General features: G+C 40.7%; 1 protein-coding gene and 1 long non-coding RNA gene across 3 annotated transcripts in view; one reads left to right on the top strand and one right to left on the bottom strand.

Moving 5' to 3' along the window:
• The window catches only part of RP1 (RP1 axonemal microtubule associated), a 71934-nt gene that overhangs the window by 42715 nt on the left and 13982 nt on the right, over window positions 1-15237 (top strand). The window lies entirely within an intron of this gene.
• LOC129486455 (uncharacterized) overlaps window positions 1-15237 on the bottom strand; it is a 45382-nt gene that overhangs the window by 25669 nt on the left and 4476 nt on the right. For both annotated transcript variants that reach the window (XR_008658987.2, XR_008658986.1), the window contains exon 2: window positions 13765-13903. This is a non-coding gene — a long non-coding RNA (uncharacterized lncRNA). The remainder of the gene's footprint in view (window positions 1-13764; window positions 13904-15237) is intronic.

Here is a 15237-nt window from a genome sequence, read left to right as displayed (position 1 = left end):
GGTGGGATAGGTGCAGTTTCTTTCTTTCTTTCTGAGGTGTTCTAAACTTAGTTCATTGTAATCTTGGAACAACTCTGAATATTCTACAAATCACTGAATAATCCATTTTTTCCTTTAAGTTTTAGGGTACATGTGCACAATGTGCAGGTTTGTTACATATGTATACATGTGTCATGTTGGTGTGCTGCACCCATTAACTTGTCATTTAACATTAGGTATATCTCCTAATGCTATCCCTCCCCGATCCCCACACCCCACAACAGGCCCCGGTGTGTGATGTTCCCCTTCCTGTGTCCATGTGTTCTCATTGTTCAATTCCCACCTATGAGTGAGAACATACGGTGTTTGGTTTTTTGTCGTTGCGATAGTTTGCTGAGAATGATGGTTTCTAGCTTCATCCCTGTCCCTACAAAGGACATGAACTCATCACTTTTTATGGCTGCATAGTATTCCATGGTGTATATGTGCCACATTTTCTTAATCCAGTCTATCATTGTTGGACATTTGGGTTGGTTCCAAGTCTTTGCTATTGTGAATAGTGCCACAATAAACATACTTGTGCATGTGCCTTTGTAGCAGCATGTTTTATAATCCTTTGGGTATAAACTCAGTAATGGGATGGCTGGGTCAAATGGTATTTCTAGTTCTAGATCCCTGAGGAATCGCCACACTGACTTCCACAATGGTTGAACTAGTTTACAGTCCCACCAACAGTGTAAAAGTGTTCCTATTTCTCCACATCCTCTCCAGCACCTGTTGTTTCCTGACTTTTTAATGATGGCCATTCTAACTGGTGTGAGATGGTATCTCATTGTGGTTTTGATTTGCATTTCTCTGATGGCCAGTGATGATGAGCATTTTTTCATGTGTCTTTTGGCTGCATAAATGTCTTCTTTTGAGAAGTGTCTGTTCATATCCTTCACCCACTTGTTGATGGGGTTGTTTTTTTTGTCTTGTAAATTTGTTTGAGTTCATTGTAGATTCTGGATATTAGCCCTTTGTCAGATGAGTAGATTGCAAAAATTTTCTCCCATTCTGTAGGTTGCCTGTTCACTCTGATGGTAGTTTCTTTTGCTGTGCAGAAGCTCTTTAGTTTAATTAGATCCCATTTGTCAATTTTGGCTTTTGTTGCCATTGCTTTTGCTGTTTTAGACATGAGGTTCTTGCCCATGCCTATGTCCTGAATGGTACTGCCTAGGTTTTCTTCTAGGGTTTTTATGGTTTTAGGTCTAACATTTAAGTCTTTAATCCATCTTGAATTAATTTTTGTATAAAGTGTAAGGAAGGGATCCAGTTTCAGCTTTCTGCATATGGCTAGCCGGTTTTCCCAGCACCATATATTAAACAGGGAATCCTTTCCCCATTTCTTGTTTTTGTCAGGTTTGTCAAAGATCAGATGGTTGTAGATATGCAGCATTATTTCTGAGGGTTCTGATCTGTTCCATTGGTCTATATCTCTGTTTTGGTAACAGTACCATGCTGTTTTGGTTACTGTAGCCTTGTAGTATAGTTTGAAGTCAGGTAGCGTGATGCCTCCGGCTTTGTTCTTTTGGCTTAGGATTGACTTGGCAATCCGGGCTCTTTTTTGGTTCCATATGAACTTTAAAGTAGTTTTTTCCAATTCTGTGAAGAAAGTCATTGGTAGCTTGATGGGGATGGCATTGAATCTATAAATTTCCTTGGGCAGTATGGCCATTTTCACGATATTGATTCCTCCTACCCATGAGCATGGAATGTTCTTCCATTTGTTTGTATTCTCTTTTATTTCATTGAGCAGTGGTTTGTAGTTCTCCTTGAAGAGGTCCTTCATGTCCCTTGTAAGTTGGATTCCTGGGTATTTTATTCTCTTTGAAGCAATTATGAATGGGAGTTCACTCATGATTTGGTTCTCTGTTTGTCTGTGATTGGTGTATAAGAATGCTTGTGATTTTTGCACATTGATTTTGTATCCTGAGACTTTGGTGAAGTTGCCTATCAGCTTAAGGAGATTTTGGGCTGAGACAATGGGGTTTTCTAGATATACAATCATGTCATCTGCAAACAGGGACAATTTGACTTCCTCTTTTCCTAATTGAATGCCCTTTATTTCCTTCTCCTGCCTGATTGACCTGGCCAGAACTTCCAACACTATGTTGAATAGGAGTGGTGAGAGAGGGCGCCCCTGTCTTGTGCCAATTTTCAAAGGGAATGCTTCCAGTTTTTGCCCATTCAGTATGATACTGGCTGTGGGTTTGTCAAAGATAGCTCTTATTATTTTGAGATACATCCCATCAATACCTAATTTATTGAGAGTTTCTAGCATGAAGGGTTGTTGAATTTTTTCAAAGGCCTTTTCTGCATCTATTGAGATAATCATGTGGTTTTTGTCTTTGGTTCTGTTTATATGCTGGATTACGTTTATTGATTTTCACATGTTGAACCAGCCTTGCATCCCAGGGATGAAGCCCACTTGATCATGGTGGATAAGCTTTTTGATGTGCTGCTGGATTTGGTTTGCCAGTATTTTATTGAGGATTTTTGCATCAATGTTCATCAAGGATATTGGCCTGAAATTCTCCTTTTTTGTTGTGTCTCTGCCCGGCTTTGGTATCAGGATGATGCTGGCCTCATAAAATGAGTTAGGGAGGATTCCCTCTTTTTCTATTGATTGGAATAGTTTCAGAAGGAATAGTACTAGTTCCTCCTTGTACCTCTGGTAGAATTCAGCTGTGAATCCATCTGGTCCTGGACTTTTTTTGGTTGATAAGCTATTAATTATTGCCTCAATTTCAGAGCCTGTTATTGGTGTATTCAGAGATTCAACTTCTTCCTGGTTTAGTCTTGGGAGGGTGTATGTGTTGAGGAATTTATCCATTTCTTCTAGATTTTCAAGTTTATTTGTGTAGAGGTGTTTATAGTATTCTCTGATTGTAGTTTATATTTCTGTGGATCGGTGGTGATATCCCCTTTATCATTTTTTATTGCATCTATTTGATTCTTCTCTCTTTTCTTCTTTATTAGTCTTGCTAGCAGTCTCTCAATTTTGTTAATCTTTTCAAAAAACCAGCTCCTGGATTCATTCATTTTTTGAAGGGTTTTTTGTGTCTCTATCTCTTTCAGTTCTGCTCTGATCTTAGTTATTTCTTGCCTTCTGCTAGCTTTTGAATGTGTTTGCTCTTGCTTCTCTAGTTCTTTTAATTGTGATGTTAGGGTGTCAGTTTTAGATCTTTCCTGCTTTCTCTTGTGGGCATTTAGTGCTATAAATTTCCCTCTACACACTGCTTTGAATGTGTCCCAGAGATTCTGGTATGTTGTGTCTTTGTTCTCATTGGTTTCAAAGAACATCTTTATTTCTGCCTTCATTTTGTTATGTACCCAGTAGTCATTCAGGAGCAGGTTGTTCAGTTTCCATGTAGTTGAGCGGTTTTGAGTGAGTTTCTTAATCCTGAGTTCTAATTTGATTGCACTGTGGTCTGAGAGACAGTTTGTTATAATTTCTGTTCTTTTGCATTTGCTGAGGAGTGCTTTACTTCAAACTATGAGGTCAGTTTTAGAATAGGTGTGCTGAAAAGAATGTATATTCTGTTGATTTGGGGTGGAGAGTTCTGTAGATGTCTGTTAGGTCCACTTGGTGCAGAGCTGAGTTCAGTTCCTGGATATCCTTATTAACTTTCTGTCTAGTTGATCTGTCTAATGTTGACAGTGGGGTGTTAAAGTCTCCCATTATTATTGTGTGGGAGTCTAAGTCTCTTTGTAGGTCTCTAAGGACTTGCTTTATGAATCTGGGTGCTCCTGTATTGGGTGCATATATACTTAGGATAGTTAACTCTTCTTGTTGAATTGATCCCTTTACCATTATGTAATGGCCTTCTTTGTCTCTTTTGATCTTTGTTGGTTTAAAGTCTGTTTTATCAGAGACTAGGATTGCAACCCCTGCCTTTTTTTGTTTTCCATTTGCTTGGTAGATCTCCCTCCATCCCTTTATTTTGAGCCTATGTGTGTCTCTGCACGTGAGATGGGTTTCCTGAATACAGCACACTGATGGGTCTTGACTATTTATCCAATTTGCCAGTCTGTGTCCTTTAATTGGAGTATTTAGTCCATTTACATTTAAATTTAGTATTGTTATGTGTGAATTTGATCCTGTCATTAGGATGTTAGCTGGTTATTTTGCTCGTTAGTTGATGCAGTTTCTTCCTAGCCTTGATGGTCTTCACAATTTGGCATGTTTTTGCAGTGGCTGGTACCGGTTGTTCCTTTCCATGTTTAGTGCTTCCTTCAGGAGCTCTTTTAGGGCAGGCCTGGTGGTGACAAAATCACTCAGCATTTGCTTGTCTGTAAAGTATTCTATTTCTCCTTCACTTACGAAACTTAGTTTGGCTGGATATGAAATTCTGGGTTGAAAATTCTTTTCTTTAAGAATGTTGAATATTGGCCTCCACTCTCTTCTGGCTTGTAGAGTTTCTGCTGAGAGATCAGCTGTTAGCCTGATGGGCTTCCCTTTGTGAGTAACCCAATCTTTCTCTCTGGCTGCCCTTAACATTTTTTCCTTCATTTCAACTTTGGTGAGTCTGACAATTATGTGTCTTGGAGTTGCTCTTCTCGAGGAGTATCTTTGTGGCCTTCTCTGTATTTCCTGAATTTGAATGTTGGCCTGCCTTGCTAGATTGGGGAAGTTCTCCTGGATAATATCCTGCAGAGTGTTTTCCAACTTGGTTGCATTCTCTCCATCACTTTCAGGTACACCAATCAGACGTAAATTTGGTCTTTTCCCATAGTCCCATATTTCTTGGAGGCTTTGTTCGTTTCTTTTTATTCTTTTTTCTCTAAACTTCTCTTCTCACTTCATTTCATTCATTTGATCTTCCATCACTGATACCCTTTCGTCCAGTTGATCGAGTCGGCTACTGAGGCTTGTGCATTCGTCATGTAGTTCTCCTCCTGTGGTTTTCAGCTCCATCAGGTCCTTTAAGGACTTCTCTGCATGGTTATTCTAGTTAGCCATTCATCTAATTTTTTTTCAAGGTTTTTAACTTCTTTGCCATGGGTTCGAACTTCCTCCTTTAGCTTGGAGTAGTTTGATCATCTGAAGCCTTCTTCTCTCAACTCTTCAAAGTCATTCTCCATCCAGCTTTGTTCCATTGCTGGTGAGGAGCTGCATTCCTTTGGAGGAGGAAAGGTGCTCTGATTTTCAGAGTTTCCAGTTTTTCTGCTCTGTTTCTTCCCTATCTTTGTGGTTTTATCTACCTTGGGTCTTTGATGATGGTGACGTACAGATGGGGTTTTGGTGTGGATGTGGTTTCTGTTTGTTAGTTTTCCTTCTAGCAGTCAGGACCCTCAGCTGCAGGTCTGTTGGAGTTTGCTGGAGGTCCACTCCAGACCCTGTTTGCCAGCAGAGGCTGCAGAACAGTGGATATTGGTGAACGGCAAATGTTGCTGCCTGATCATTCCTCCGGAAGTTTTGTCTCAGAGGAGTACCCGGCTGTGTGAGGTGTCAGTCTGCCCCTACTGGGGGGTGTGGGCAGTCTGTCCGTTGTCAGATCTCCAGTTGCGTGCTGGGAGAACCACTACTCTCCTCAAAGCTGTCAGAGAGGGACATTTAAGTCTGCAGAGGTTTCTGCTGCCTTTTGTTTGTCTATTCCCTGCCCGCAGAGGTGGAGTCTACAGAGGCAGGCCGGCCTTCTTGAGCTGCAGTGGGCTCCACTCAGTTTGAGCTTCCTGCCTGCTTTGTTTACCTACTCAAGCCTCAGCAATGGTGGGCGCCCCTCCCCCAGCCTCTCTGCCACCTTGCAGTTTGATCTCGGACTGCTGTGCTAGTGATGAGCGAGGCTCTGTGGACATAGGACCCTCCAAGCCAGGCACGGTATATAATCTCCTGGTGTGTCATTTGCTAAGACTGTTGGAAAAGTGCAGTATTAGGGTGGGAGTGACCCGATTTTCCAGGTGCCATCTGTCATCCCTTTCTTTGACTAGGAAAGGGAATTCCCTGACTCCTTGTACTTCCCGGGTGATGCGATGCCTCGCCCTGCTTCAGCTTATGCTGGGTGCACTGCACCCACTGTCCTGCACCCACTATCTGACACCCCCCAGTGAGATGAACCCAGTACCTCAGTTGGAAATGCAGAAATCACCCATCTTCTGCGTCGCTCAGGCTGAGAGCTGTATACTGGAGCTATTCCTATTCGGCCATCTTCCATGTTTTTTTTTTTTGTATTTGAGATGAAGTCTCACTCTGTTGCCCAGGCTGAAGTGTGGTGGCACAATCTCGGCTCACTGCAACCTCCGCCTCCCGAGTTCAAGTGTGAATCATCCACTTTAATTGGGTTAATTTTATGGCATGGAAATCATATATCAACAAAGCAGTTTTAAAAACTAGATGGTCATGATGGAATGTTCAATGTAAGGAAGCATATAGGAGTCCTCTCTGCCCTCTGTTTTCAGTCTAGGCAGTTATTTGTGACTGACTAACCAAATGACTTGGCTGAAAGAATAGCATGAGATGGTTTTGCATATACACTGACTATGAAAATAAAGTTGGCTTACATATGTTTGTTCAGCATGGTAAAAAAAGAAGGGAGGAATCTAGTGAAAATTAAAGAATTCCTAGGGGATGGATGATGTGTGCAGCAAACCACCATGGCACACATGCACCATGGCACACATTTACATGCTGCACATGTATCTCTGAACTTAAAAGTTGAAGGAAAAAAAGAAAATTAGAGAGTAAGTCTTAAATATATTTGCTATCCTAATGACAATAGTCTGTATATACTCAAATCTTTGCTTGTTCTCTCTTCCTTTCAAATAATATATTAAATACCACAGTCTTCTAGTTAGTAAAGTGTATTTGGGCTGAGTTTGCCTTCCCTCTACCTCTAAGCACCATGAAGATGGGGGCTGGGACTGTCTTATCTGTAGTCACACGGACAGGATCTGACAGTGGATAGAGATCAGCCTCTTTGGTTCTGGAGGAATTTATGTTGCAGACAGGCATGCTAAGTTGTGAGGAAAGTCCAGTTGATGGGACTGGGGATACCCAGGTTTAAGAGGGCTGGATACAGGCAGTAAGCTATGATGGATAGATGTCAGGGAAAATCAAGGTGTAGACCAGGAAATGGTCCCATTCCATCAGATCGTAGCAGATCAATGCTGGGTAGCAAGAGCCAGGAAAGAACAGTCTCTGGGCCAGCCTGCATTGGGTGCTGCTTGGTGTCATTTTACATTTGTGTGGGAGGCCAATGTAGGAGGATTGCTTGAGCCTAGGAGTTAGAGACCAGTCAGGGAAACAAAGTGAGACCCATTCTTAAAAAACAAAAAAATAGCTGTGTGTGGTGATGCACTCCTGCAGTCCCAGCTTTTCAGGAGGTTTAGGCTGGAGCATCACTTAAGCCTGGGAGGTAGAGGCTGCAATGAGCCATGATTATGTCTCTGTACTCCAGCCTGCGTGACAGAGCAAAACCTTGTCTTAAACAAACCAAACCAAAACCAAAACCAAAACAAAAAACAACAACAAAAAAAGAGAAAACAACATAAAACAAAATACACTTATGGTTAATAACCAACAGCAGATTCTCAATGCCCCTTGCAAGCCTACTATACCTCCTCTTCCAGTCCCTCTTTCATTCCACTGGGTGACTTTCACAGCTTCTCCTGTCTCATTAGATTAATAACACCTCCTCTGCCTCACTCACACCCTCAGTGGATGGCCTCACATCCCAGGTCGCTGAGACGGAGAAGCAGTCAGAAGGGAAGGTCACCTCTACCAGCATCACTGCTTGGCTTTCTGCTACTGGGGATGGCCTTCTCCTTAATCCTTGCTGAGACATACACCTCTGTTGTGCATTATATCCCATCTCCCTGTTAGGCATTCAAGGATGCAGCTCCAAGAATTCTCCCTGCTCTTACCCACAGCATTAAATCTGTTCTTTTGACTGGTTCATTCCTATCAGCATACACACATACTACACCTCAAACTGTATCTGATTTTAAATATGGAAAAGCAAACTAACAGAAAGAAAACTAGCAAAAAATTTGTCTCCACATGCTGACTCCAATCCCTGTCCTTCTAGTTTTCTTTTGCACCTATGCCCAGTGAGGATTTTATCCATACTGTTCCACCAAAAAAGGTCTTGGGGTTACAGATAAACTTCACATTGCTAAAGCCCATGCTTACTTCTCAGCACTCCTCATACTTGATGTATGAGTACGATTTGACACATCTCGTCACTACCTCCTTTTGAAACACTTCTTTCCTTTGGCTTCCAGAATGCTACTCTGTGGATGCACCTTTTCTTCATAAACTCCTTTGCTGGAGTTTGCTGATGGTTCCTCACCATGTCTGTGGCTGTTATCTTTGCAGTGCCTTGGGATCTGATCTTGAACCAATTCTCTTCTCTATTTACACTCACTTCTTAGAAGTTCTCATCCAGATTCATCCAAGTTTTAAGCACCATCCATATATCAAAGAATCACGTTTATACCTGTAGCTTGAACCTTTAGTATAATGCCTTTAGTATACTTAAGAACCTTCAGTATACTGCCTACTTGATATTTCTATTTGGATGTCTAATATGCTTTTCAAGATGATATTCACTATCACCTCCCACTCTCTTGACTGGTACTTCTGAGGTCCTCTCCATCCAAATAATTAGCAACTCCATTCTTCCAGATGTACTGGACAAAAATCTTAGTCTTCCTTGACAGTTTTTTTGCTCTCATTCTCCACAGCCAATCCATATCCAATCCATAACTAAGACATCTGCAAATGCTGTCACCTCCACAGCAGCTCTCTTGGTCTGTGTAATCCTTACTTCTTGCTTGGATTATTACAATACCCTCCTAATTGGCATACCTGCATTTCTTTTTTTACAATCTAGTGCCTCCCTGAAGGACTTGAAGGACTCCCTGTAACATTTCTTGTGGAGCAGGTCTATTGGTAATAAACTTCCCGAGCTTTTATCTATCAAGGACTGTCTTAATTTCGCCCTCATTTTTAAAAGACAGTTTTGCCAGATATAGAAGTCTTGGCTGGCAGTTTTTTTCCCTTCAGCACTTTGAATATATCATACTGTGCCTTCTGGCCTCCAAGGTTTCTAATGAGAAACTGGCGAATAACCATATTAAGGATCCCTTGTATCTGATGAATTGCTTGCCTTTTGATGCTTTAATGTATTTCAGTGCAGGTCTCTTGTAGTTCATCCTGTGTGTAGTTCATTAAACTTTTGAATTTGTAGATTCATGTATTTCATCCAACTTGGGAAAATTTTGGCCATTTTTTCTTCAAAGATCTCTGCCATTTTCTCTTTCTCTTCACGTTCTGGAACTCCCATAATGTGTATGTTATTCTAGTTGATGGTATCCCCAGGTCCTTCAAACTCTGTTCACCTTTCCTTAATAGTTTTTCTTTCTGGTAATCAAACTCAAAACTTTCAATTGTCCTATTTTCAAGTTCTGCTGATTCTTTTGCCACTCAAATCTGTTTTTGAACTGCTCTTGTGAATTTTTCATGTCCATTTTGTACTTTTCTGCTCCAGAATTTCTTTTTGGTTCCTTTTCATATTTCCTATCTCTAATAATATTCTCATTTTGTTATCTCATTTTGTTCCTGTTTTTGTCCATGTGTTCCTTTAGTGCTTTAAGCATCTTAAAGATAGTTGTTTTATAGTCTTTGTTTAGTAATTCTGCCATCTGGCTTCCTCAGGGACATTTTCTGTTATTTTGTTCCTTTTAGTGGGATATACTTTCCTCTTTTTTAATGTGCGTGCGTTGTGACTTTTTTTTGTTTAAAACTCCATTTGAATCATATAATTTGGTAACTCTGGAAATTTAATCCTCTCCCCTCCCCATGGTTTGTTGTTTTCTTTCCCTCCCTCCCTCCCTCCCTTTCTCTCTCTTCCTTCCTTCCTTCCCATTTCTCTCTCTCTCTCTCTCTTTCTTTCTTTTTTATTTGTATGGGTTCTCTTTGCCAAGGATCAGCCTGCAGTAGAAGCTTATGGTATTCAGGTCTTTTCTGAGTCTGTGTTTTTCCCTGAGCATATGAGATGACTTTCTAAATTCCCCTGTATATGCGGTTGCTTTTGAATATTTCATCTTTAAGTGCCTAGTTCCCAAAAGGGGGGTAGATGATTAAAAAAGAAGAAAAAAGTCCCAGGTGTTATATCTTTAAATCCCCTGGAAGCCACTTCTGCCACTGAGAGTTGCAACAATGCCTACCTCTGTATACACCTCTGCAATCAGAAGGAGAAATCAGCAGCCAGAACACAGAAACTTAGTATTTGGAGGAGGGGGTTCTTATTTCTCACTCTGGATCCTGCAAGCTGCTGTAGGAATGCAGGCTGCTGTCCCCACAGCTGCCTGCCATGGGGCTGGGGGAAGAGGAATGAGTAGTCACTATAGGACTAATGGCTGAAATAAACAGAAATTAATTACAATTCACCAGCCAAGCCTTCCTCTGGAAGCTGCAAGCATTCAGATATACTTCAGAGTTCCAAAATATTAACTTCAGGCAGTTTCTGCTAGTACAATTTTTGTCCAACTGGGGAGATGAATTCCTGGCACTTCCTACTCTGCCATCTTCCATTGGATATACCTGTATTTTTAACATCATTGCCAAAGTAATCCTTTGAAGTGTGAGATCATTACTTCTCTTCTCAAAATCCTTCCTTGGTTTCTCATCTCACTTAAAGTTAAAGCCAAAGTATTTACCAATGGCTACAGACCCTATATAATTTGGTGCCCTGCTTTCTAGCCACACTGGTCTTCTTATAATTTCTCAAATACTTCAAATACTTCCCACAAACCTTTGCGCTTACTCTCTCGGCCAGGAACACACTTCTGTCAAACATCTGAACACCATTTCCCCTGACTACTTTTAGATTTCTTCTCACATGTCACTTCTCAGTGAGGTTTTCCCTGACCTCTACCACTGCCACTCCTACTTTACCTCACTTTTCTCCATAGCACTTTGTATGATCTAACATACTGTAGATTTGCTTTTTTATTTATAGTTTGTCTCTGCAGGATAATGTGACCGCATGAAGGCAAGGATTTTTTTCCTGTTGTGTTTGTTGCTATGTGTGTCTAATACACAGGGAGTATGCATTAATTATCTGTTGAACAAATGAACAAATGAGTAAAGAAGGAAGGCTGTGTAAAAAACTCCACATCTAAAGAGAATTGCCAATTCCAGAGTCCAGGAGATCTGTAATATGGAGAATGTTTTTTTAAGGTAGAGGCCATTTAGGTTCAATATCCAATAATTTAACTTGATCAGAATGGACCATACACAGAATTCTATGTGGCTTGGATGGCAAAGGATGAAGGCCATATTCCATACCAGCTATACAAAATTATTATGCTTCCTGATATAGTCTGATCTCTGTCCTGGGTTCCTTGGGCCTGCCTGGAAAGGTACATTCTAGCAGTTACAATGAGACAGCATTCTTCAGGCATATATATCTCCACAACAATTCTGTACTAAGGCAGGCAGAGGATCATTCCTTTAATAGGTATTTATTGAGTGCCTGATATATATAAAGTATTGAGCTATTTCTGGAAATTCAGAGATGATAAAGAAGTTACACTTCTGGTGCTTAATGCACCACTTGTTTATGCAGTATGAAATGTACTAGAGAGTATATTTATACAGATAGATAAGGGGGCACATTGCAGGGTACTTACTTCGTTCAGCATGTTGATGTAGTGGGAAGGCAGGGGTTCAAGAAAGGTTTCTGAGATGAACCGAGTGTTGAAGGAAGGGACAGAAAATGTATGGCAATGAAAGGCAGGGTGTCTGGGTTATGAGGAGGCATTCCAAGTAAGATAAAAAATACATGCAAAAATCCAGAGCCACATTTAAAAAACTTCAAATAATCGAAACTACAGAGTAAGACATATGGATCGAAATGAAATTGGAAAAGTAAGCTGAAGTCAGATCACAATTTGTGAGGCATGCTAGGGCATGCAGTCATTTACTAAACGCTGTGAGGATCATGGAAATGTGTTAAAAGAAGATAAACATGGCGAAAATAATAATGTCCATTTATTGAACACTTATTATGACATTCAGACACTGTGTCAAACACATAATATACATTCTTTTACCTAACCCTCATGAATGAACCTATAAAGCAGGTATTTTTCCACATTTTATGGCCAGGGAAGTAGACAGAGGAATTAAGTACATGGCTTCAGATTCACATAGCAAAGTGGAAGAGGCAGGATTTGAACTGAGGTCTGACTGACTCAGTGGTATGCTGAGAATGTATGTGTAACACCACTCCTGTCATCTGGCCACTCTAACAGCAGTGACCAGACAGAACTTAACAGAGCTCAGATATGACATACAGGTAGTCTCAGAGGCCATGGCAATTGAAGGCATTCTCAGGGAAGAAGCCTAATACGAACTCTGCCAAGGAGGCTTTTGGCATTCCTTAGGCTCACTTATCAAAGGCGGGCCAGGGCCAGAAGCATCAGCATCAGCTTATTAGAAATGTAGACTCTCAGACTCCACCCCAGGCCTACTGAGTCAACCACCACAGCAAGATCCCAGGAAATTCATGTGCACCTTCAAGCCTGGGAAGCCATGGTTTAGATACACATTGACATGTGCCAGAGACATGTGATACCAGGGAAAGGGTATGGTAGCTCGACTGGATAACAGGGGTACCTGCTCTCTCTCCTTAACTGGAGTTGTGGGAGTGGAATGTATACTACAGGAGATGCTCAGAAAAGGAGAGCCCATTTTGTGCTGTCTTGTATGTAAGAAATTGTTATCTTTGCCGGGCGCGGTGGCTCACGCTTGTAATCCCAGCACTTTGGGAGGCCGAGGCAGGCGGATCACGAGGTCAGGAGATCGAGACCACAGTGAAACCCCGTCTCTACTAAAAATACAAAAAATTAGCCGGGCGTGGTGGCGGGCGCCTGTAGTCCCAGCTACTCGGAGAGGCTGAGGCAGGAGAATGGCATGAACCCGGGAGGCGGAGTTTGCAGTGAGCCGAGATTGTGCCACTGCACTCCAGCCTGGGTGACAGAGCAAGACTCCGTCTCAAAAAAAAAAAAAAAAAAAAAAAAAAAAAGTGCCCCCAAAGAATCCCTTTTTGGTTCTTTTGATTCTTTTGATGCTGATGCTTCTGGCCCTGGCCCACCTTTGATAAGTGAGTCTAAAGAATGCCAAAAGCCTCATCTTTTTGGTTCTTTTGATTCTTTTGATGCTGATGCTTCTGGCCCTGGCCCACCTTTGATAAGTGAGTCTAAGGAATGCCAAAAGCCTCATTGGCAGAAATTCTTTCAGTGTCAAAACAGAACTGATCAATGTGAATTGTTTATCAGACATAGATTATAGAATTAAAGATAAAATCAAGAGAAATGCTGCATTAGTCCTTAGCTATTTAAGGGCAGATCATATCTGACCCCAAACTTTTTGAATTTGTACTTCAATTTGGAGCTGGTAATGATACAATTCATGCCTGTTGCTACCCTGTAAACACAAATTTCCTTACTGATTTAATAGCCATGTCTTTGTGTAGACAGTGATAATTATAAATGGAGGTTTGTATCAAAGCTAGACACTACTGTTTCTCTTATCTACACCTCACTCTTTCTCTTTCTCCCCATCCCTCCCTACTCCTCTCTCCATTTCTCTCTCATAGGTGGCCTGTAACAAAGTCAGTATTTATGAGGCAAAGTGTGCAGTTTCATGATCTTTTTCCTTTTGTGATTGGTGTGGAGACAACATTGTGGTGCACATGCTTGAACCTGGTCCTGTTTCCCCAGAGGACCTCTTACCTTGTTTTTGTTGTTCAGAGCTGAGGCAGGAAGCCCAGTAGGAAACCCGATTAGGTGAAGCATCTTCGAGTCCGATTAGACTACAGGTAGTCATTAGAAGGATCAGGTGCCATCTGGGGACTTTATGTGTGAAAAAGTCCTGAAACATGTTCAAACCCCAGTATGAGTAAGGGAAGCAGTGGAAGCGTGCTGTGTATGCAGAAGCATAAACCATAGCATTTCATCATGTGCTGCTTCTGCTGTTTGTCCTGTGTTATGCTGAGTCACCAAATTGTGTACACTCACAGTCATTTCAGAATCACACCAATAAGGTAATAAGCAAGAGTGCCTAAATAAAGCAAAAGGCCTAGATCTTTATTTTTAAATGATTACCAGGAGCAAGTACTGACTTAGAAACTTATCAGAATGAGAAACTGTCAAACAATTTCATTTTTAGCTGCACAATAACAGCTTTCTCCTGTTAACATAAATGAGGGTTAAAAGTTGTCTGGGAGAGAAATGCTTGTGTACTGGTGAAGTACTTTTTCTGGAGGATAACACTAGGCAAGAAAGAAGATGCAAGGGAAACCTTCATGAGGAAGATTTCATAACTGCAGAGCATGCTAGGAACTGTTTTGTTTCTGGCTGTGGTCTCCTTAGGGAGAGCTCTGTCTGGTGATTAGCATCACCATGGATTAAATTAATTGGCTGTACTCAATCCCTTGCTGGACATACTGAGAATAAATCCAAAGACATTAGTTTCTTTGCACGAAATGAGGTTACATATCCAGTGACATTTATTTAAGCTATTTAAACAACTTAAACATCTTTTTGTTTTCTTAATAACAGAAGTTTCAAGTTCTGGTAAGTACAAAACTATTTGAATCTTTCTTTGGAAAATATTCTGTTTTGCTAGTTGTATTTTGTTTTCCATATTATACTTAGATTATATATCTGTGTTCTGTCTTTAACTGTTAGAAAAAGAATAAATGTTATTAATAATTATCTTTTACTTAAATATGCCAGCAACCTTCACAATATGCTGATATTGAAGTAGAATGGAACTTCAGTATCAGGAAATCAAGTGATTCCAGTTTATTCAAATGAGTAATGTTTACTTTGTTTCTGACAATAAAAGCATTATATACTTCTTATAGACATGTGAGCAATACATTAAAGAAGAGGCAATTAATTCAACAATGCTGTGACTACCACAGTGAATAACTGGTGATTTTCCTTTTTGAATCTCCTCTCTCAACTCTACCCCATAGGCTCGTGAAAATCTGAAATGAACTGATTTTTCTAGCAACATCAAGTCTCTGAATTTCTAAAAGAATGAACATTCTGTACATTCTGTATTTCTCAATTTTCCATTTTTTCTACTTCATTATTTGTGACTTGTCTGAATTCACACTATGTGGTAGAAAATTAAAATATAATTAGTGAAATGACGCATGTAACTCTGTCATGTTTTGTCAAGTGAGTGGGAGAGTG

Source organism: Symphalangus syndactylus, chromosome 7 (assembly GCF_028878055.3).
Source record: "Symphalangus syndactylus isolate Jambi chromosome 7, NHGRI_mSymSyn1-v2.1_pri, whole genome shotgun sequence".
In the NCBI taxonomy this organism is placed as follows: Eukaryota; Metazoa; Chordata; class Mammalia; order Primates; family Hylobatidae; genus Symphalangus; species Symphalangus syndactylus.
Note: the sequence above shows the minus strand (reverse complement) of the source record. Positions and strands in the feature narration are given on the sequence as shown.